General features: G+C 38.0%; 1 protein-coding gene and 1 long non-coding RNA gene across 9 annotated transcripts in view; one reads left to right on the forward strand and one right to left on the reverse strand.

Moving 5' to 3' along the window:
* Positions 1-13,327, reverse strand: LOC103100228 (uncharacterized). 2 transcript variants are annotated; one of them, XR_462950.3, is made up of 5 exons: positions 13,196-13,327; positions 9,263-9,353; positions 2,570-2,653; positions 1,982-2,124; positions 1-1,268 (listed from the first exon to the last, which is right to left on the reverse strand). It is a non-coding gene; the product is annotated as an uncharacterized LOC103100228 (long non-coding RNA). The 2 variants fall into 2 exon arrangements; XR_462951.2 differs by lacking the exon at positions 13,196-13,327 and adding an exon at positions 11,635-12,462.
* RNF146 (ring finger protein 146) overlaps positions 12,462-20,966 on the forward strand; it is a 20,224-nt gene continuing 11,719 nt past the window's right edge. The window contains exons 1-3 of one of the 7 annotated variants that reach the window (XM_056818734.1): positions 12,747-12,832; positions 13,849-13,946; positions 16,537-16,603. The gene's annotated coding sequence lies outside the window, so the exon portion shown is untranslated. Of the gene's footprint in view, positions 12,612-12,743; positions 12,833-12,919; positions 13,056-13,190; positions 13,314-13,848; positions 13,947-16,536; positions 16,604-20,966 lie in introns of those variants that run through there. The other 6 variants (XM_016428883.2, XM_056818735.1, XR_008916668.1 and 3 more) reach the window with 6 other exon arrangements.

Raw genomic sequence — 20,966 nt, forward strand, 5'->3', positions numbered from 1 at the left:
TAGAGGGAAAACTTTTATTATTCTCAGAGTGCAGACTTCATTGAACAAAAACTTAGTGAGCCCTGAATATCAGTTCTAAACTATATTTGTAGACTTTAGTTACATAAGCAAGATGGGTATAATGGAATTTCAAAGGACAAATAAGAGATGATAATGATTTATAGATAAAAGAAACAGATGGCAGATGCATAACAAGTAAAACAGGCAATTGACCAGACCTATAGTTGATATCTCAAGTTTGATTTTGCAAACTCTAACAAGTGACTGCTCATCTTAAGAAAATAGCATTAAGAAAGTTGTCAGAAATTCTCTTATCACACCCCTGTTTGAAGACATATTTGTAGATGTTTGAGAATTTATCACCTTCAGTTCAGGGACAATCTCATCTACTAGTAGGTCCAGGGAAATAAAGAAAGTAATGAAACTGAAAGGAAAAAATTAGCAGGCTGGGAATGCTCATTTGTTGTTAGCAGCTTCAGCTTCCTAGGGTATACATATAGCTTATGTAGCTTGTTTTAGGCCTACTTCAAGTACATAATCAGCAATATCTGCAGCATTTAAATGTACCCATGGGATACAAACTGACCTTGTCTGGAAAGTACTTAGTTGTGTGGTGGATACAACAATTGTGGGTCTAAGACAGATAAAGACTGCTGTGTGTAGCAGGAATAGTATATTTAACTTAAGCAGGATAAAGGTGGTTGAATCAGGTTTTTTGTGTTTTTTTAATTCAACCAACAAAAGAGAATGCAATTCCATCAGATTTGGTGTATTTGGTTTGCAACTGAATAGGGAGTTGGAGGGGGAATTCAGTAAAACAGTATATATTAAAAGCAAAGTGATTTTTCCCACACACAGGGGTTCCATCATCTACTACTATCAGATAGAGGGAATATAGGTTTAAGATTGGGGTTTGCTATAATTCCACTTTGACCTTGGTCTTTATACATTGATTTAAAAAAATACAATAATAGGTATGCTAGATATCAACACCCTGCCACCTCTAACACAAACATGGTATAAAAGGAACCATTAGTAGGTGATTTTACTAAGTATTCATCGATGGTGGCTTGGAGTGACATGTCTCAAAATTAAGCTGGTGTAAGGTTTAATATCAGAGAGTGATGGGGAAAATGAATAGTGACCCCATGAATAATGGTGGTTGGACTCCTATTATCTGTTCTGGACCCAAATGTAACTCAGACTCTAAACAGGATTATAGGAAACTATGCCCAATATAACTGATAAGTGTAGGAATTCCAGAAGCCCTTGAAAGAAAAAATAAGCATTCATTAGTTGAGATAACAGGAACAGTGAGAGAAGTAAGAACTAAGGTAGATACAATATATGACAGGGTACTACCTCTTTCCCTTTAGCTCCTCCCCCCAGGTACAATGGTATTTGTTGTTTTAAGGTATTGTATAATTGGTTATGGATATAGTCATCCTACTGAGGTCTATTCATGCCTCCGGCTCTGAAATATGAGAATCAAATAAAAACTGTGCTAAAGGAATTGTTTGAGATTTAAATTAAAAACAAACAAACAAATATGGCATTTGAGAAACCACTTGGGGATTGTGTCACCATTTGTCTTAGAATAATGCTCTCCCCTTGAAAGAATAGTCTTACCTCTTTGGATGCCTTGGGAAATAGACAAATGTCCTCTATATCACTTTAAAAAGAGATAGCTTCCAGTTTTGCTTTGGAGCCATTAATTCATTCTCTCTTTCTCTCCTCTCTCTGTCTCTACCTTTCTATCCTCTCTCTCTCTGTCTGTCTCTGTCTGTCTGTCTGTCTGTCTGCCCCTCTCTCTCTCTCTCACTCTCTCTCTCTCTCTCTCTCTTTCTCTCTCTCTCTCTCTCTCTCTCTCTCATTCTTTATCCCAGTGAGAGTCCCTGGAGAGCTCAGCCCATGAGTCCCCCCACCCCCAACTTTGATAGAAATGGCTATTACTTGCATGAGATAGGGCACATGTACTGACCTTGTTCAGACTTTTTGTTTTTGCTTTGTAGCTTTCCTTGAATATAGGTGGGCAATCCTGATCTGGACATTCCCAGTTTTGATGTCAGCCTTGCAAGTCCAAGACATCAAGAGCCTTTGGGTAATCTCTCTGTTGGAGGTTAACTGACATCAAAAGAAATTTTCTACATCAGAAAGAATGACAACTGACAGCAGAACAAACCCAAGCTCTGGGGTTATTTTGAGGGGCAATGATACTCTGGCCTGTAGCACCAGCAGTGTGTAGTATAGATCAAGAAAAGTAGGGCAGCACAAATCCCAGCACAGGGGATTATTTCTAGGCCCTGCACTGGCAAGGCCCATAGCAATGCTCATGTTCTCAAACTCGGAGAATTAATATCCATATGCCATATCTGTAACAATATTCCACCCATCATGAGTGAGCCCCTTTTTTTCGCAGTACTTGGGACCATAGCTGTACCTGAAATAACATTCAGGCTCAGACATATTGGGAAAAAAACACAATAGCATTATTGTCACAATGAAGAAAGGAGGAGGAGAAGGAGGAAGAGGAGGAGGAAGCAGCATTTATTAAGTACCTACTATTTACCTGGTACTGTGCAGTCCTCAGTGGCAGTAGCTTGAGCTCCACTGGAAGTGGTGTGGTAACATTGGTGTAGCAGTCCACCCCTAGCTATGGGCAAGGGAAACAGTTAGTATGTACAGAGTGGCTTAGACGAGAGCATGCTCAGTCTTGAGCATGGCTGGGAAAGCCTCTGACCCTTGACCCCAGCTTCCCCCAGGTTAGGCAGGAAAACAGGTTTCTTTGTGTTCACATGGCTAAGAGAAACCACACCTATACCTTGTCATTAACCAATAATAATCATCCCTATGTATTATGTATATTTGCATATCAAAGAGATTAAATACAGGGCCACGGCAAGCTCTACCTTCTCTTCCTCTCTTGGATCTCAGCTCTCACTGATGTCTGTCCTTGCTGGAGCTTGGCCTCTGGCCAAGCTCCATCTTTAATTCCTTTCCTTATCTACCTCTCCTACCTGGGTCCTGGCTTTTGGTCAGGCACTCTCTTTTCTCTATCATGTCTCCGACCTGTGTGGTATTAATTGTGGATCTCAGGATGGATCATGCCTCTGCGACATCCTAAAGATTGGGGTTATGCTGTGGCCCTATTATAATCAATAAGGCCAGGTTTCTGACTCATTTCTGCCACCTCATATCTATAACTTGGCTCCACCATGCCCCTCGGGGTATCCAAAACTTCTATCCTTTTTCTATCTTCCTACTTTGAGGCTTCTCGCGGGTTCAGGGAGCCTCAATTGGTCTCTCCTACAGCATGAGCTCTGGCACAGACAGTGATAAAGGAGGGCCTTGCCTACTATAACCCAGAATGATTGGCTTCTGATTGTTGTTGCCAATATAACATCCAGTTCATGGATAATTTCTTTTCCAGAGAGCTCAGAGGACTAAGGAGTGGTTTTTTGGGGAGATGGCTTGCTTTCTGGTGGCAGGGGGAGGTAAAGTAGTCTTCTCAGCTACCCCCTAAAAGAAGAGGGACAATAAAGAAGAGACCTCTAAAGGGGCACAACTCAGGCATCACTCTTTCATGAGGTGGCAATGAGGGTAAGTTTTTAGCTGGTAGGCTACTAAGCAGATGATAAAGCAAGCTGGTTTTTGATATTACCCTGGCATTGGAATAGTCCACAAGCAAGAGGATCTTGTAGCTCCCTTACTACAAATGATCCTGATCTCTGTGATGAGGATAATGACTATATCATGTCATCATTTACATGGTAGCCCTAATGTTCAGAGTGCTACTCTTACTCATAATCACTGTTTTTCCGAAAGAGACAGTGGAAACCACAAATATTGGCATCATCCAACACAAAAACCAAATCATTTAGCCCTATTATTTGATCCTTTCAAAAGTGACAGGTAAGGCTTGGGATTTCAGGACTTTGCTCTCCCATATCCAATCACTCATTCAGGGAGCCATTTAACTTTTTAAAATTATATTTTATGCCTGCAACCTTTCCATTTTTCTTTTCCTTTTCCTCTTTCATTGTTGCCTAAATTAGGCATCTTGAATCTTGGATATCAGGATTATTTCATAGCAACACTAAAGTCATTCAAGTGATGGAAAGTCTGCTAGAAGACTATTAAAATCTTATCACTATGGAATCAATGGAGGTAGAAGCAATATCCCAAGATCTTAACCCTCTTCTCACTTTCTTCTCCCTCCCACCAAGCAGATCAGCCTCATTTTCTTTTTTTCTTTCTTTTTTTTTAAAGGAATTAAGCTCTTTCATGAGACTTTATTGGATGGGTGGATTAAGACTTAGGCCATTGGTATAGCTTCCTTGTCACCTTAATCTAAAACAAACAGGATGTCATGGGCTGAAGCTACTCCCTCAGGTTTCTGATTATAGAGAGCAAGATCATCAGCACTGACTCTAAATGTCTTCCCATGGCTTTCTGGCTAAACAGACATCTTTTGTTAGCTATTAGACTAAGTATCTGGTTTCATTACAGTTCAGACCTAAAATACCAGGATACTCATCTGATACCCTGTTTATAGGCCAAAAATAACCAAGCTAGTTTGGTCTGAGCAGACCAGGTGGGTACCTCAGGTTTAGAGTCCAAGAGAGCTCCAGTTCTCCTGTTTTGACTATTTTTTACTCAAGTGACCTAGAAGCTATCTGAATACCCTAAGTCTTAACATACTAAGCCAATTAATATCAAGGACAATCTCAATGTCTTTAAGGAAAGACTAGTCTTACTTGCAAGAGATGGAGTCTTAGGCTTTTGCTCTCACCAGACCCCAATCCTTGGTAGTAAAAGTTTTTAAGATCTTCTAGCAGGCTTTCTATCACTTAAATGATTATAGGACTATTACAAGATAATATTGATATAAAAATGCAAGGACCTTGACATAGGAAGCACTGGAGGTAGAAAAATTATATATATATATATATATATATATATATATATATATATATATATATATATATATATATAAACAGATCAGGAAAAGAAAATGTAATGTGCCCCTAAAAGAATAACTGAATACCTAAGAACAAAGACTAGAAATGCCAGACTTCACTTCCCATTATGGAAAGGTCAGAATAATGGGTCTAAATGGTATGGTAAATATGAATTTTTATGCCAAATAATTGCAGTTCGAAACAGGTCTTCTAAAGAGGTGACTGTTAGTGGATTTGCACCAAGTACAAGTACATACTGTGCAGATGATGACACTTGCTGAGGTCACTCATTCTCATTCCAGGTCATCTTTTAGTAAAATATCATTAATGACCTTCCTATATGTAGACTGTTAGGGTTTGTATTGAGAATCATCCTGTACAGCCAAAGCCTACCTACCCCCTTCCTCCCAGAATCCCAGAAGTGGGGATAGATGGGGAGAGGAAATAGAGTAGCAGATTCCAGATTTTTGCTCTATTATATGCCATTTTTGAAAGAGTGTCCCTTTTATCCTGGTGGTCTTTTCAACTTCTCCATCACAAGAAGGCAAGTTACTAGGGAAAACTAGGTGGCTCAGTGAATAGAGAGTCAGGCCTAGAAATAGGAAGTCCTAAGTTTGAATCTAGCCTCAGACCCTTCCTAGCTATGTGATCATGGGCAAGTCACTTAACTCCAATTGCCTAGCCCTTACCATTCTTCTGCCTTGGAATGGACACTTAGTATAGATTCTAAAACAGAAGGTAAGGGTCTAAAAAAAGAAAATGAAACAAGGTCAGCCACCTCTAAATAGTGCCATTCCCTTAGAACTCTAAACTCTCTATGCAGAGGGGCTGTCCAAAAAAGAATAATAGAAATATGAAGGGTAACTAATGTTTCTAGTTTACAGTAAAAGTGGAAGGGGCTACACTAGTGTCTACAATGCCCACTCTACTGAGGTTTCAGTCTTTGGCTACTCTTTTGCCATTAGGGCTTGCTTCCATAGAATCTGGGCAGAAAGTTTCACCTTGCAGTCATCAGAAAGCAAGCCTCCTCTTAACAGCCACCCCTTAAATTCACTAAACGTTTTCTAAGGAGTTCTTCAATGACCGCTAGGTACTGTTCTTGCAGGAGTGTGGAGGGGCCAGCAAAAGGTTACATTGGGTCTACCCTTGCCACCATTCATGCCAGTGTCCATTTTGCTGGTATTTACATCTTAGTCCACTCTGCTGCCGCTGGGGTCTAAACTATTGGCTGCTTCAGCTACTGCTATGACTATTTTAGATTTCATTTTTGCCCACTGTCATTACCAATGGATCTCCTACAGCTGCCCATTCTGCCACCTGCTGCTACAGAGGCCTGGGCAGCCGTCTCTTACTACTTTCACTGGGTCCAGAACTATTGCTCATTGCCCTTGGGATGGACTATTGCTTCCCAGGGCCAAGACCTGAGTGCTACCAAGGCTGTTTATGCCACAGCAGGAGCAGTCCCAGGAGATCTAACCCTGTTCCTTTGTGCTGGAGTCAAGCATTGTCTCATATGTCAAGACCCCCTTATTTTTGGAATCAAGTATTATCCCTCTACAATGGAATTAAAGTGCTCATATTCACTACAATGCTGATCTTCCTGGTGCAACTCCTATTCTTGATTACCTCTTTGAATTAGAAAGCCTACTGTTAATTGCAACCACTACATGAACAAGATCACTTAATGCTAATAGTTGATCTTTCTCAAGGAGGAGTGGGGAAGAAGAGAAGCCTGGGATTCTTGATCTTCATTCTTTCATGTTAGATCACTCCTTCAAGTGGTTATTATGCTGCTTGTTTTTTTTTTCTTTATTAACTTTTCATTTTTGCTTTTCTATTCCTCTTCTAGTACTGTCAGTGTCAGGCTTCTCAAATCCCTGAGGTCAATGAGTAACAACTCTAAAGCTATTCAGATGGTGGATAGTCCTTTAAAGATCTTTGGGATATGTGGCATGGTAGAAGATATCTATCAGCATCCCAAGCCATATGTGCTGATCTAATACTTTTTTGTAAGACATATTGAAATTATCTTTGAACTTTGATTGCTTTAGAAGATTAAGACTTGGGTTACCAGTGTGCTTCCCTAACTGCCCAAGTACAACAGAAGCCATAGAAACTTCTATTTGGCCTTAACACTTTGAATGGCAGGCACAAAAGTACAGTCAACACAGGGAAACTGTGTTGTATTCAGCTGAATCAACTTGGTTTCCTTGATTAACATCCTTAAATATTTTCCCCTTCTATAGCTAAAATAAGATTATTTGTTAACTACCAAATGAATGAATGTAATTTCATTCAACCTAAACTATGAGTCCAAGTCACACTTTGAAACAATACCCCCAATGAGTATCAACTCTCCACTGTCATGTAATTATACTTCATAAGTAGAATATGAGGTCCATGAAACATAATCAGTCAACAAACATTAATTGCATACTATGCTAGATACTGGAAATACAAAGACAAAATATTAACCACTTTTGCCCTCAAAGAGCTAGCAGTTCATGGAAAAAACAATATACTGTATACATATCTAACATAAAGTAAGTGGTGTGTTTTCTGGGTCAGTTGTGTTGAGGAATAGCCTTATGTGGAAGAAGTAATTTGAAATGAACTTTGGAAGTAGCTAGGGACTCTAAGAGGAGTACTTTTTATGCATACAGGTCTGCATTGCAAAGGTGGTAGATAGAATATTAGATATGGGGAGAAATGTAAGCCATTTAGGCTAGAATATAGAGTTTGAAAAAGGGATTAATAGTTTAATAAGCCTAGAAAGTCTGACTGTGAAAGGTTTTTAATGTTAGTTTTTATTTTATCTTAGAGGAATTAGAAAGCTAGCAAAACTTTCTGAGGAGGGGAATGATATGATCTGTCCTATAATTCAGGAATATCACTTTGGTAGCTGTATTGAAGATGGATTAGAGTGAAGAGAGACTGGATGCAGGGATTCCAATTAGGAGTTTATTATTGGCTGGCCCTGTCTCAGTGGCTATGCTACTGCTTCAGATCTGAGCCTGTAACACATTGAGATACACATGAGATATCCAGAAGTTAACAAAAAGAATTTTACTTAGCTAGGGGATGGAAAAGATATTCAGCTAGGATACAGCACTGGCTCAAGATGGAGGCCCTTCTCATCTCCATATGTATCTCCATTGGTAAAATATGTGGGAATTGAAGCTCATGGCACTTCAGATAGTGTCTGAAGGGCAGGGACTATTCATAGGCTGGCCTCTTTTATGCTTTTAGGTGGCCAGAGACCTACATCAACCACTGGAACCTTAACCCCCCACCCCCACCCCTGGCCAAACAAATTTCAAGAATAGCTTCTGTTCCTTTCAGGGGAAAAAAAATCCTAACCTAAGCTACATTGCAGGTATTACTCCTACCCCACAGGCTATCTAAATAGCACAAGCTAAATGATGAAAGTCTCAACTAGAATGACTGCAGTATGAATGTAGGGAAGGGAAGAGAAAACTAAAGAAAAGTTGTGAAGTTAGAAATCAACAAGGCTTGACAACTAAATGGATGTGGGAAAAGGTAAGAGAGATGATGACTAATGTCTCTTAACCTGGGATAGTGGTACCTGCAGTGGAAACAAGTTCACAAGAGGGATGAGTTGGGGGGGGGGGAGGGTGTAAAGAAAAAGAATTCATGTTTGGAACATAAGTTTCAGATGACTATTGGTCATCCAGAGGAATTGTCCAATAGGCAATAGTAGAGGATTGGTGCTCAGGAGAAAGACTAGCATCCTTAGATCCAAGTCATTTGCAAACAAGACAATAATCATAGCTTAAATTCTTTCTTATCCTCTCTCACTATCTTCTTACCCTAAACATCTGGTTCTTGCATTAGTATTAGAGTATTGAGATATATGAGCCAGATTATTAGCTTTTCTGCTCTCTTTAAAGAGGCTTGGGTTTAAATATTGCCTCTGATCCTTACTACCTGGATCATAAGCTAATCATTTAACCTCCTTAAATCTGATTTCTTTCCTGTAAAATTAGAGATTTGGACTAGATGTCCTCTTATATCCCTCTCAGCTCTAAATACCTAACTTTCCTGACCTTTATTTCCTTATGTATCAAATGAGAGTAGATTATTTCTGAAGTTCCTTCAAGTTCTAACATTAATGATACCTTGTCATAATTACATAGTATGTACTTGGACAGAAGGTTTAAAAATGCATCATAACAATCTCTTCTGTTTGCAAACCAGGAAAAGATTAAAATCCAACCTTATAAACATATCTTTTTAAAATAAATTTTGGCACATTTTATTCATTGAAAAAGTTTACTTACCTTTTTCTTCAGGAGCAGTGGCTCTATCTTCCACACTTTCCATCTGTTTTGATCACTGTCTCTCTTCACTGGGCCACCTCACTTTCCTTTGCTGTGGGATTACAGACCTGTTGGTGATTTTGTCCTTATGCTGCCATGGGAGACACCTACTCAGTTACTATGGCCTTCATGCTTAAAACCTACTTCTTACATTCTTTAGTGGCTAGAAGGAATTTGGGACTCAGAGCTCAAAGTTATTAGTACTATATCAACTACATTATGAATAAAAGTTTTGTGGGCAGGTTTGGACACTGAAAAATCCTTCCATAACACTGTTTAGATAGGAAAATAATTCAAAGTTAATATAGCTGACTTACAAACTGTAATTAATACCAATAAAAATGTTTTCCACTTACTTTTTGACTGTGTTCAAGTGGACTTGAGATCTAAAATGTCTGCTTTGGTTATTTACATTTATCAAAGTAACATAATTTACAAATAAAAGTCAATGCACATTTCTGGATATTCCTCTCCCTATGCTATTGTTGTTCAGTCATGTCCAACTCTTCCTGACCCCATCTGGGGTTTTCTTGGTAAAGATACTGAAATAGTTTTCTGTTTCCTTGTCTAGCTCATTTCATAGATGAGGAAAGTGAGGTAACAATTTATGTAAACTGCCCAGGGTAACAAAGCTAGTGTCTGGGGTCTTTTTTCAACTCAGGTCTTCTTGACTTTAGACCTGGCAACACTTAGCTCCTATGCTTCAGATTACTTTATTCTACAGAATTTATTTAGGACATTTACTACTGGAGTTTTGTTAAAGTAAAAACAACTAAAAGACAATATTATATTATGAACACAATTATTTTAACAAGAAGTATTACATAGAATATTTGGGAAGTATTTAGAAACAAAATTTTAAAAAGTCAAATGTAAAGAAAAATTAAAAAAAATTTATCTGGGAAAATCAATGTAAAAGTAGAAAAATTGAAACTTTGTCAAAGTTCAGCTATATGATCTACTTTACTTCTAATTATATTTCACCTAACCCTGGGGAATAATTTGAGAGCCAAATGATAACGTTTCAAAATACTTGTTAAATTACCTTAAATAAATCAGAATTACTGAATACTTTTGATAATGCTTTATTTTTAAACATCACAAATTAAATGGTCATCCATTTCCTAAAGGACTCATCAGTCCTTAAGGTATATATGTATTTAAAATAATGTAACTTTTGGGGAGGGGTTAAATATGTTTTTTTTGTAGATAATAGAATCAACATGAATGTCTTTTTATAAAAAGTAAATTTCCAGAAGTTACTAAACCAAGGAGTCTGACAATCAAAGTTTGCTATCATTTTTACAAATGTCTTTTATTAAAAACAAACTTATCTACCTTCAATAAAGCTTAGAAACACTAATATCTTTATAAGATAGAATGAGGAAAATTATAAATGGCATCTGAAAGTGGGGGAGACTTTTATTAATATGTAATTAGCATTTAAGGCACAGGAAACTATTCAACAGAATTTTTACCTTTTCATATTCCTTTTAAGAAACCACTTAAATTTTGCCATTGATTTACAAAGTTCAGGAGTTTAAATAGGACCACAAACTCAAGCACCATTATTCAAGCAGTTAAGCTTCAAAAGATTATTTATATAGTGATTTAAGTCTAATTCAAATGAGATAACAAATATAAAGTGCTTTGAAAATCTTAAAAGAAATAACATAAATGCTAGTTAGTATGTGAATCAGTCTGAGGAAAAATTGGCTTCTCAGATGAAAATAAGTGTATTAATGGCATAATTGGGGGAAATTATTGAAAATAAGGAAATAAAAAAATAAATGAAAATAGCATTAGTTGGAAGTGGCCATTTGAATTTTTTTTTTTTGTAGTGATTTGCCACTCTAAACCTCTACAAGGCAAAAAGTAAGCTAATTTCCCTCCTTGGACTTTCAATAAAAGGAGTGAAAACTTATATTCAGTACAAAAAAAATTCAAATGGCCACTAAAACGAATGTAAGATACTGGAATGTCATGGGTATTAAAAAAAAAATTCTCCTTGCTTGACTTGCTTTTCGCCAACAACCAACTAATGGTAATTCTTGAGACCCCAAATTATAGAAGTATTTCAGGCAAACTGTAAACAGGAAATTCCTTTGCTCCCTTACACTCTTGTGACTCTTGATAAGACCCTGAGAGGAATATTCTCCTTGGGATGTCCTTTAGATTTAAGATGGCCTTGATACCATGGGGATGTATCCCAGACATCTATCTGTCCCCTAAACTATGAGGGTTGCCCCTTATTTCTTCAGGTAAACACACACACAAACAGACACACAAAGACACACAGACATACACAGACACACAGACACACAGACACACACCTGTGCCTGAGTGCTTACTCAGGTATCAACTGTTGAAAAGAATATAAAGAGCCCAGACTTGATGTGCTTAGGGGAGGGAGGGGTTGTTGTACTCCTGGTCAGATTCAACATTACCTTCTAAATTAATAAATTTCTCTTTTTAAGCTAAGTTTCAGTCTTACATTCTTGCAAAGGGCACCCTTCCCCGAACCCAGGGGGTTCACCTCAAGCCCCCCCACAATAATCCTGTTGGTTAAGAAATAAATGTTTCCAGTTTATGAAATAAATCCCCAACCCGAATCTCTGGAACATTTGCAGGGATCAAAGAAAAAATTGCTGGGCTGCGAGCCTAAGAAGAGATCTAACTTCCCCAGTTGCCCTTTTCCCCTAGGCCAGTATTTAAGTCGAGTATTCCAGGGCTACCCTGGCCTGAGGCGCAGCCCATAGATACACCCCCAACCACTGGAGACTTGGTTCTCAACGAGATGCAAGATGGTCCAGGACGCCCCATCCCTAAATCATTGCTCTCGGCCTGTTCAAATGTGGAAACTAAACATTCAAACAGGGGGTTTAGAATTATTCAGACAGCAAAACGATCATCTGGCAGAGAGCAGAGCTAGAGCAGGTTTCTAGGACCCGACTCAGAGCTGGGATGTCACGCGGGGACGACAGCGATGGTGTTGGCAAAGACACAGTCCAACTGGGCCTTGGTCAGTTGTGGCCAGGCTAAGATGAAGGATTAGGGGAACAAGAGGGGTGGGTCCGAGAAAGAGGGGGGGCAACGGGCACAGTAGGCACGCGAACTGCGCAACCGTCCTTCGGCTCCCTCACAGCCCCGCCTCTGACACGCCTTCTATCCCCTCCCCCTCCCCGGTTTCTCGGGCGCGCCGGCGCGCCGTGCCGTCACGTGACGTCTCCGCGCGTCCACGGGCTCCGCGCTGCGGGGTTGTTGGCCAGGGAGAAAAGACTGCGAAGTGGCCGCGGCGGTGGCCGGAAAGGTGGGAGCGGGGAAGAAGTCGGGGTGGCTCGCGGCGGGCGGGCTGTGACAAGAAGGGTCCGGGAGGGAATGTGGGAGGGAACTCCCAAGTGTCACCTCTTCCTTCCTTTCTTCCCTCCACCCCCTTCCGCACCCTTCCTTGTCCCGTTTGCCTCCGTGACGTGCCGGGATTCGGGCGCTCGAGGCCGGAGGGGGTCGGGTGGCTGGGGGCAAGGGGTTCGGGTGCGTAAGCCCGACGTCCCCACTATGTCGCGGACCTTGGCCGGAGGACCGGCCGTGGGGAGGACGGGGATGGGGCTAGGCCGTCCCTGGCCCCTGGCTTCTTTTCTTCCTGCCTTAGACATTTCCAAGGGCCAGAACCCGGAGGCAGCCGTGGCCGTGGCCTCTGTCTCGCCCCTGGCCGCCTCTTTAGACGTCGGGAAGACGCCGTCAGCGGCTGTCCCCGGTGCGAGAGGCGGAGCAGCGGCCATACTGCCCCGCGGGGGGCACTGCGGCCGGGGCGGTGTTGGGCCTCTGCCTGGGAGGGCTTCTTGGCGGGGGTGGGGTGGATGATGATGGTGTTGTTAGGGGCAGCCGCTAACTCACCTAGTCCCTGGGCTGCGGGTAGCCTGGGGTTGGGGTAGGTTGGGTCAGAGGCTAGGGAAGGCCACCTTCCACTCCTTTCCTGCTCGAGGCTCGTTTTCGTCCCGGCCTGGAGTCCCTGGTACAGTGACCAAGGCCCCAAATATGGTCCTGGGCGCGATCTTCTTAATGGTTTCTAAAACTAGTGCTAATGTTTCCCTCCCCTCCAGTTTTTAATGCTTCTGCTGGTTTTGTGCTCTGCATCCATACCGCGGGGGAGGGCTGCTGCTTGTCCGCCCACTTCTCTTTCCCGGGGTTAAATCTGGCCTTGCAGACTCGCAGACCTTTGTTTTGGTGGGAGTTGAAAATAAGCAGCTGATCTGTTTTTTACAAATCTCCGGAATCCGAAATACAGAATTCTTATGGTGTTTCAAAATACAAGATGTATTTATGAAGCAGGGGCATTTGCGAGATGCTTTGGTTTGCCGAATGCAGTCTCTGCCTCTCTCTGTCTCTGTGTGTCTCTCTCCCTCCCTCCTTCTCCCTTTCTCCCTCCCTCTTCCTCTCTGACTCCCCCCCTTCCTCGATCTGTCTCCCCCCCTTCCTCTCACTTTTCCCCTCTCCGCCCCCCCCCCATGTCTCTTACAAAAGAGTATTGTTTTCTTCCATTATTGTAGCTTATTTTGTTCTCTGAAGGCTTCTGGAGAAAGGCAGATAACAGATTTTGAGGGTGCAGGGAGATGGAAAACTCTTCATGGGTAAAATCTGAAGATGTGTAAGTTTTTTCACATACTGACAGAATTTTCAGACTAACGAAATGGATTTCTCATTCACTCACTTTTGTGTGATGGTGCTTCCTCCTAGGAGTCATTTGGCTTTGTTAAAGTGGTCCCTTTAGCCTTTTATTTTTGCAGTGTATACGTGATACATTTGCTATATCTTCACTTTAGTGGTGAAAAGTAAAAATACTACACCAAAAAATATACTGTCTTCCATATATGATTGCCATTTCAGGGGCCAGGTATTTTTCTTCTACATTTGTGTGTACCCATCTCTTTAAAAATAGAGCACTAAGATTGTGAAAACTTGGCTCTTTATTTGGTCGCTGAAACTCAAAGGCTTATGAAGATTACTTTTAAATGGAATTATTTTCTTAGTAATAGTAGATGAATATATTTACCCAATTTTTTTTCCAGTTGGTACCAAAAAAGCGCAGAAAATAGCTGCTATGGGACTTGATGAAAAATAGGTCAACTAAATAATTTGAAAAATAAGAATTTGGTGTTAATGCCTTTTTTAAAAATCAGGGAATTTTTACATTTTTCAATGCAAATGATATATTTGATTGTGGTGCTAAATCTAATGCATGTTTTACTAGAGAATTTTGAATTGGCCAAAATGAAATTGTAGACAATGTATAGAACATGGAATAATAAATTTTTTTCTCCTTTTATGTTTTTTTTTTAAACCCTTACCTTCCATCTTGGATGGAATACTGTGTATTGGCTCCAAGGCAGAATAGTGGTAAGGGTTAGGCAATGGGGGTTAAGTGACTTGCCCAGGGTCACACAGCTGGGAAGTGTCTGAGGCCAGATTTAAACCTAGGACCTCCTGTCTCAAGGCCTGACTCTTAATCCACTGAGCTACCCAGCTGCCCCCTCCTTTTATGTTTTTTATTGTCCCTGAGGTATATGTTGGATGTTAATCAGTTTCATAGGATTGTAGTGGTCATATAAGTGGTCATATAAGACTTAATTCTTATAGAAAAATTGAACTGAGATAAACGGGAAAATAGGAATATTCTTCCCCCCCATTATGTGAGTCTACTAGAGGAGTATAGTATTTTCCATGGGAATAATTAATTATGTATTCTTTAATGTACTTCATATTTCTTGAAATGATGGAAGACTAATAGAATACAGGGTTTTGTATTTTTGTATTTAGTGTGAATTCTACAGCTATAATTGCTGTGCTTTCCTTCATATAAGCTGAAACTCCTGACCCACATCCCACAGGGAATTATGGCTTGAGTTGTATATCCATTAGTGGTAAGAGATTTTGCTGAGCCTTCTTTCTTGTTCCTGTTTATGACCCCAGTCCCATTTTTTCGAAACAGCTGGGTAGTTTAAGAGTAGTATGTAAGAAAGATACTGGCTTATTAATATTGCTCTAACCAACCTAGCATATTTATCATAGGATCACAGGTAAGAGATTTAGATCTGGAAAGGACTTGGGATTTATTCCAGCCCCCTCATTTACAGAAGAGGAAACAGGCCCCAAGAGATTAAATGACTTTAGAGTCACATTGACTTATGTATTACATTCTGATAACCTAGATCTACTTGGTTAATTCAGAGAAAAGTTGTTAAATGTCTTTCTAGTCTGGGTCCTTAGAAACCTTGGAATTGTATGGCTAGAATGTAGTTTAAAGATGATTTTGTGAAGTGTCATCTTAGTCTGACCTTTTCATTTTATATTATGGGACTTAAAGTTGTTCCTCCTTATTTTACAGGTGATATAACATTTAGAAGTTAAGCTGCTTCAAGGTTACCTAGCTTTTTTTTTCTTTGGCAAAGTCTTTCATATTTATAAAAATAATTGCTGATCATCAAATTGATTTCTTTTGTTTGAATAAAATGCAGGATATGGGAAGAGCTTAAAATTTTATGAAATAGGATATAGCATTGACATTTTTAAGAGAGGATTTACACTCTTAATGTCACCCTCATTAGAAAGATTAAGGTAAAGTCAAACTTCAGAAGGAAAAGTTATTCTAGTTAAATGAAGTGGTGGTAGAAAAGAGTTGAAAAAACAGTTAAATGCAATTGGTTTTAACTTAAGGCTTCTGCTATAAAACATAATTTGTACTTTAGCATCATAAGCCTGTATTTTAGTAGATGATAGTAGAAGCTAAAAATGGAAACATTTATTAGGCCATTCATTTCCATCTAATAGAGTATGTGTTTCTCCTCAGAGAATAGAGAGAGAAATTTCAGGTTTACTTGCTAACTAACATTAATTTTTCCTTTGCTTTTGGTAACCCCTCTCTTAAAAATTTAATCAATGTTAATTTCACCAGGTTAACTGAGTTTGAAATGTTTTTCCATAAAATTTGGTGAAGTTTAAAAAAAATAAATCTTTTGAGTTGGAATGTTTTTGAAATTTGGGGGAAAAAAATCTTTTCCATTGGAGAAGTCAGGGGAAAACAAATTATATATTCAGTATTCATTTTGTATATTAAATAATTTTATGTCTGTTCATTAACTAGTACCATTTTAAAAGAAAAAAAGCAATTCTTTTTCTTATCAACACATTTGATTTTTTTTACAGAAATACCTTGAATTTTTATTTTATTTTATTTTTAGAGCTTCAATGGAAAGGACAACATTGTCATCTTCAAGTTAACTGGTGATATAAAATCAATAATGCTAGGTAAGTAATATTTAATCTGAAGTGGTTCACTTAGTTATGATCCTTTATCTTTATATGTATGTGAGTAAATGATTTTTCCATTAAGTGAACTACTTGTTTTATTAAAGGCAGAGCCCATATATATACATATACATATGTGTGTGTGTGTGTATTCATTCATTGTCTTTCATTTTTTTGTAAAGACTCCATGTCAAGGAACAAAGGGATCTAATTTTAGTTTTCTCTCTTGTCAGCCTTCCTAATGATACTCTCGTTATGTAGATGCAGATAGGCACTGAAGGAACAGAAAAGAATGAGGGGGAAAGGGATGTCATATATAGCCTACAGATTTCTAATTACTACCCTAATTAGAATATTGTTATAATAGTGTTATAATTGCTACTTTTGCAATTAAATTCAACTGACCATTTTGATTTTTAAAATAGCATTAATTGCAGAAATATTATTTAGTTTGTCAGATAACCCTTCAAGTTCAAAAGTCCATCCTTCTCCCAAGATCCTTAGCAGTATACTTAGATTATTTTAAGATTACCAAATTAATTTCTGTAGATTTGTGTTTTAACTCTTATTAGGTTTAATGTCACTGAATGGAAAAAATTTATACATATATATATATATAGTCAGTCTAAAGCAAAAAATGATTATTTTCTTCTCTCACAGTAAAGGTGGGGTTTTTATTGATAGCATTTGTTTTAAATCATAGTGGCTCTACATTGTAGACTTTACTCTCTTGTCTCTGCTAATTACTAATTTGTGATTTGCAGCAATTACTTGAATTCACTAGATTTTAGTTTTCTCGTCTGTAAAATGTTGGACTAGATAGCTGATTGACTTCTTAATATAAATTGCTCCCTTGATATGTATTTAATTGTCCAGTTTGGCAGTTGAAGTTAGGCACACCTAAATCATTCACAGCTTGGCATTATTAAGCCCATTTTATTAATCAGTTCATTTTTTAAGGAGGTTATTTTTTAAGTCTCAGCTTTCAATTTTGAATAGTTAGTGGTATTAAGTTGCCTGTACCACTGCAGTATGAAAGAAGGATCTTATATTTGATTTACAGAGGTCCTCTTTTCACTTAATCTGTTTTTTTGGATTTTTATTATATTTACCCGTACTCTAATCCAAGGATATGGATTTTAGAAGAACCACTATAACTCTTAAGATTTGGTAATTTATGAGGAAATTGAAATATTTTTGGTACTACAGATTGTGAACGGTTTTAGTTTCAGGGATTTGGCAAGATCTTCATTTGTAGTTTAGAATTTTTATTTGATTTTATTTATATAGGGAAATTCTGGTAGGAAATTTTCCTCTACCAATAGAAATAGGTAGGGGGTTTTTTTGTGTGTATGTTTTTTTTTTTTTTTTGAAACTTAGACTTTTAGGGAATTACTTGAGGTAATAATAAAAGGTTAAATGATTTATCCAGGGACAACCAGTGTGTGTCAGAGGCAGGACTTGAGACCAGGTCTTCTTGACACTGTGCCTTGACTTTTAGGTACAATCTGTAGATTTCTACAAAATATATTCGATTTGAAAATGTATAGGAACAAAACGAAACCCTCTGTGACTGTTAACATAGAGATGGGCCTAAATGATATAGCCCTATGAAAGAAGAAAATAGTATACAGAGAATTTTGAAAATCAATGGATAGAAGTTGTAAGATAAGTCTAGAAATTACCTTACTTTTCTCACTGAAAGCTATATTGGAGAGATCACTTAATTAGTTTCAGCCTCAATTTCCTTATCTTGAAAATGAGAATTGTTAGTGCTGATCCTTTAGATTGTTGTGAAGACTAAATGTGATAATATATGAAATTACTTTGCAAATCTTAAAGTGCTATGTAGACATTGGCTGCTATTTCTGCCTCAGTAGAAGTTCTCTCAAACTGGTGATTTATGTGAGTAAATCACCACCTTTTTTTATAGAGCTTAAAAAGAGGGACATCACTTATTACAATCTGAACTTTTTTTTAATCCTCACTCTCATGTGCTGTAACAAAGATATTTTAATTTTAATTCTTTTGTATAATATGTGAGACAAAGTTACACATGTGATCTCTTTAGAAATATTATGATGGGGGGGCAGCTGGGTAGCTCAGTGGATTGAGAGCCAGACCCAGAGATGGGAGGTCCTAGGTTCAAATCTGGCCTCAGACACTTCCCAGCTGTGTGACCCTGGGCAAGTCACTTGACCCCCATTGCCTAGCCCTTACCTCTCTTCTGCCTTGGAGCCAATACACAGTATTGACTCCAAGATGGAAGGTAAGGGTTTAAAAAAAAAGAAAGAAAGAAAAAGAAATATTGTGATCACAATACTCTTGAGTTAAATTAAGAATCCAAATTTGTGATCCTCCTAAAGGATCCTCTAAAGAATGTTTTAAAAATTTAAGAAAGCCCCTTGATTCAGGGAAATTTCATCTTTAGAAAATCTCATTAAGCACCAATCATATGATTAGTTTCAGTTGCCTCCAAAGGTAACATGATTATTAACAGCATTATATAAAGAAAGGAAAACCAAAAATAGTTTAGTAAATTAATAGAAAATTCTTAGAAATAGAGTAAGTAAAGAAGAAGCTTGGAAATAAGTGCAAAGAAGGCAGATTTTGAAAAGAATTAAATTTAAACATTTGTCTTTAAATATATGGCCTTCACAACTTTCTATTTTCATGTATGATAAAAAAATAAAGTGAAAATTAAGTGCTAATATTATATCCATTAAAATGTGCTGCTTTAGGAGGAAGATGTTAGATTCTCCCTAACGTAAATTCCTGGTGATGCAAATCATGTTTTCAATTAGTAAAAAATGTGGTAGTTTTTTTAAGGGTACTATTCTTGAGGTTCTTAAAGATCTAAAAATAGGGATATGATTAATAACAAAAATTATACCTGAGGTGTTATGGTATTATTAATCTGATATTAGGCAAGAACAATCAAATTAGTTTTCAAACATTTTGCTTACTTCCTCTAAGTGGCTCAATAACCTTTGGTCATTTTATTAGTTTACTAAACTTTTAACAAATTAGTTCATCTTTACAGACCTCAAATGCTGTTTTTTTTGTGATTCAGCAATGACCTTGAGGGGCTACTGATATGTTATGATATATAGAGTTGTTTGTCTGGGAATGGTTGATACTGTCACATTCTTGTCCTTTTTAAGTTTTTGATACTGCTATTATCACTTGTCCTTACTTGTCCCAGATAACATTCTTCCCAGTTTTCTAAGGTTTTGTTGATTTCCTACCAGCTAAGGAACCAGATAATTGTATTTTGGGATTTTGTGTAAAATAAGAGCAAATAGACAGCGAGAGATGGTTTGTGTAGGCTCTGCTGTGAGGAAAGTCTGATTTTGGTATACATTTTGAAAATTCTGGTTTGTTTGAGGTCTGCTTTTGCTTCCAAGTTCTGATTAGTTGAAAGATTTCCAGGTAAGTAACCTTTGCCTAAGTAAGGTATTGCTGCATTACTATTGTACTATATCACCTAACTGATTTGTATGTAGCTTGGTCTTATTCTTTTTCACTTTTTTTTTTCCAACCTTACCTTCTGTTTACTGAGTATTGGTCCCAAGGCAGAAGAGCAGTAAGAACAATTGGGGTTAAGTAATTTGCCCAGGGTCACAGAGCTAGGAAGTGTCCAAGGTCAAATTTGAACTCAGAACTTCCCCTGTCTAGGTTTGGTTCTCTATCTATTGAGTCCTCTAGCTACCCAAATTGGTCTTATATTCTCTACTAAGTAACAAATTCTTTCAAGGAAAAGATTTTTTTTGTTTTTGTTTTTTTATGTATCCATATAACTATCTCTTTGAGTTCCTAGTATAGTACACAGTAGGTATTAAGTAATTTTTTTGAAATTTAAATAAATGATGCTAATTCTTTGGAAGTTCGCTCTCTCAACCAGAAAGTAGATTTTTGAAATTAACTTTTATCTTTTTTTTTAAGACATCAAAAATCAACTTTCCCTCCCTGTGCTCTCATTTCCCTAATTGAGAATGAAAGAAGAGAAGGGAATCCTATTATAGCCCTGTATAGTCAAGCAAAACGTTTACATTGGCCATGTCTAAAAGGAGAAAAAATGTACTTAAATATATGTATTTGTGTAGGTATGTTTACATACACATATACATCTCATTCTGTAATCCTGAGTCTTATTTCTATTAGGAGAACAGTAGCATATTTTTTTATCATTAGTTGTCTGGAATCATGATTGATTTTTATACAGCTCAGAGTTGCAAAGTCTTTACGATATTGTGGTCATGTATAAATTATTCTTCTGATTCTGTACATTCTGAATCAGTTCATACAAGTCTTCACATTTTTCTGAAACTATCCCTGTCATCATTTCTTATAAAACAGTAAG

Source organism: Monodelphis domestica, chromosome 2 (genome assembly GCF_027887165.1).
Source record: "Monodelphis domestica isolate mMonDom1 chromosome 2, mMonDom1.pri, whole genome shotgun sequence".
NCBI classification, from domain to species: Eukaryota; Metazoa; Chordata; class Mammalia; order Didelphimorphia; family Didelphidae; genus Monodelphis; species Monodelphis domestica.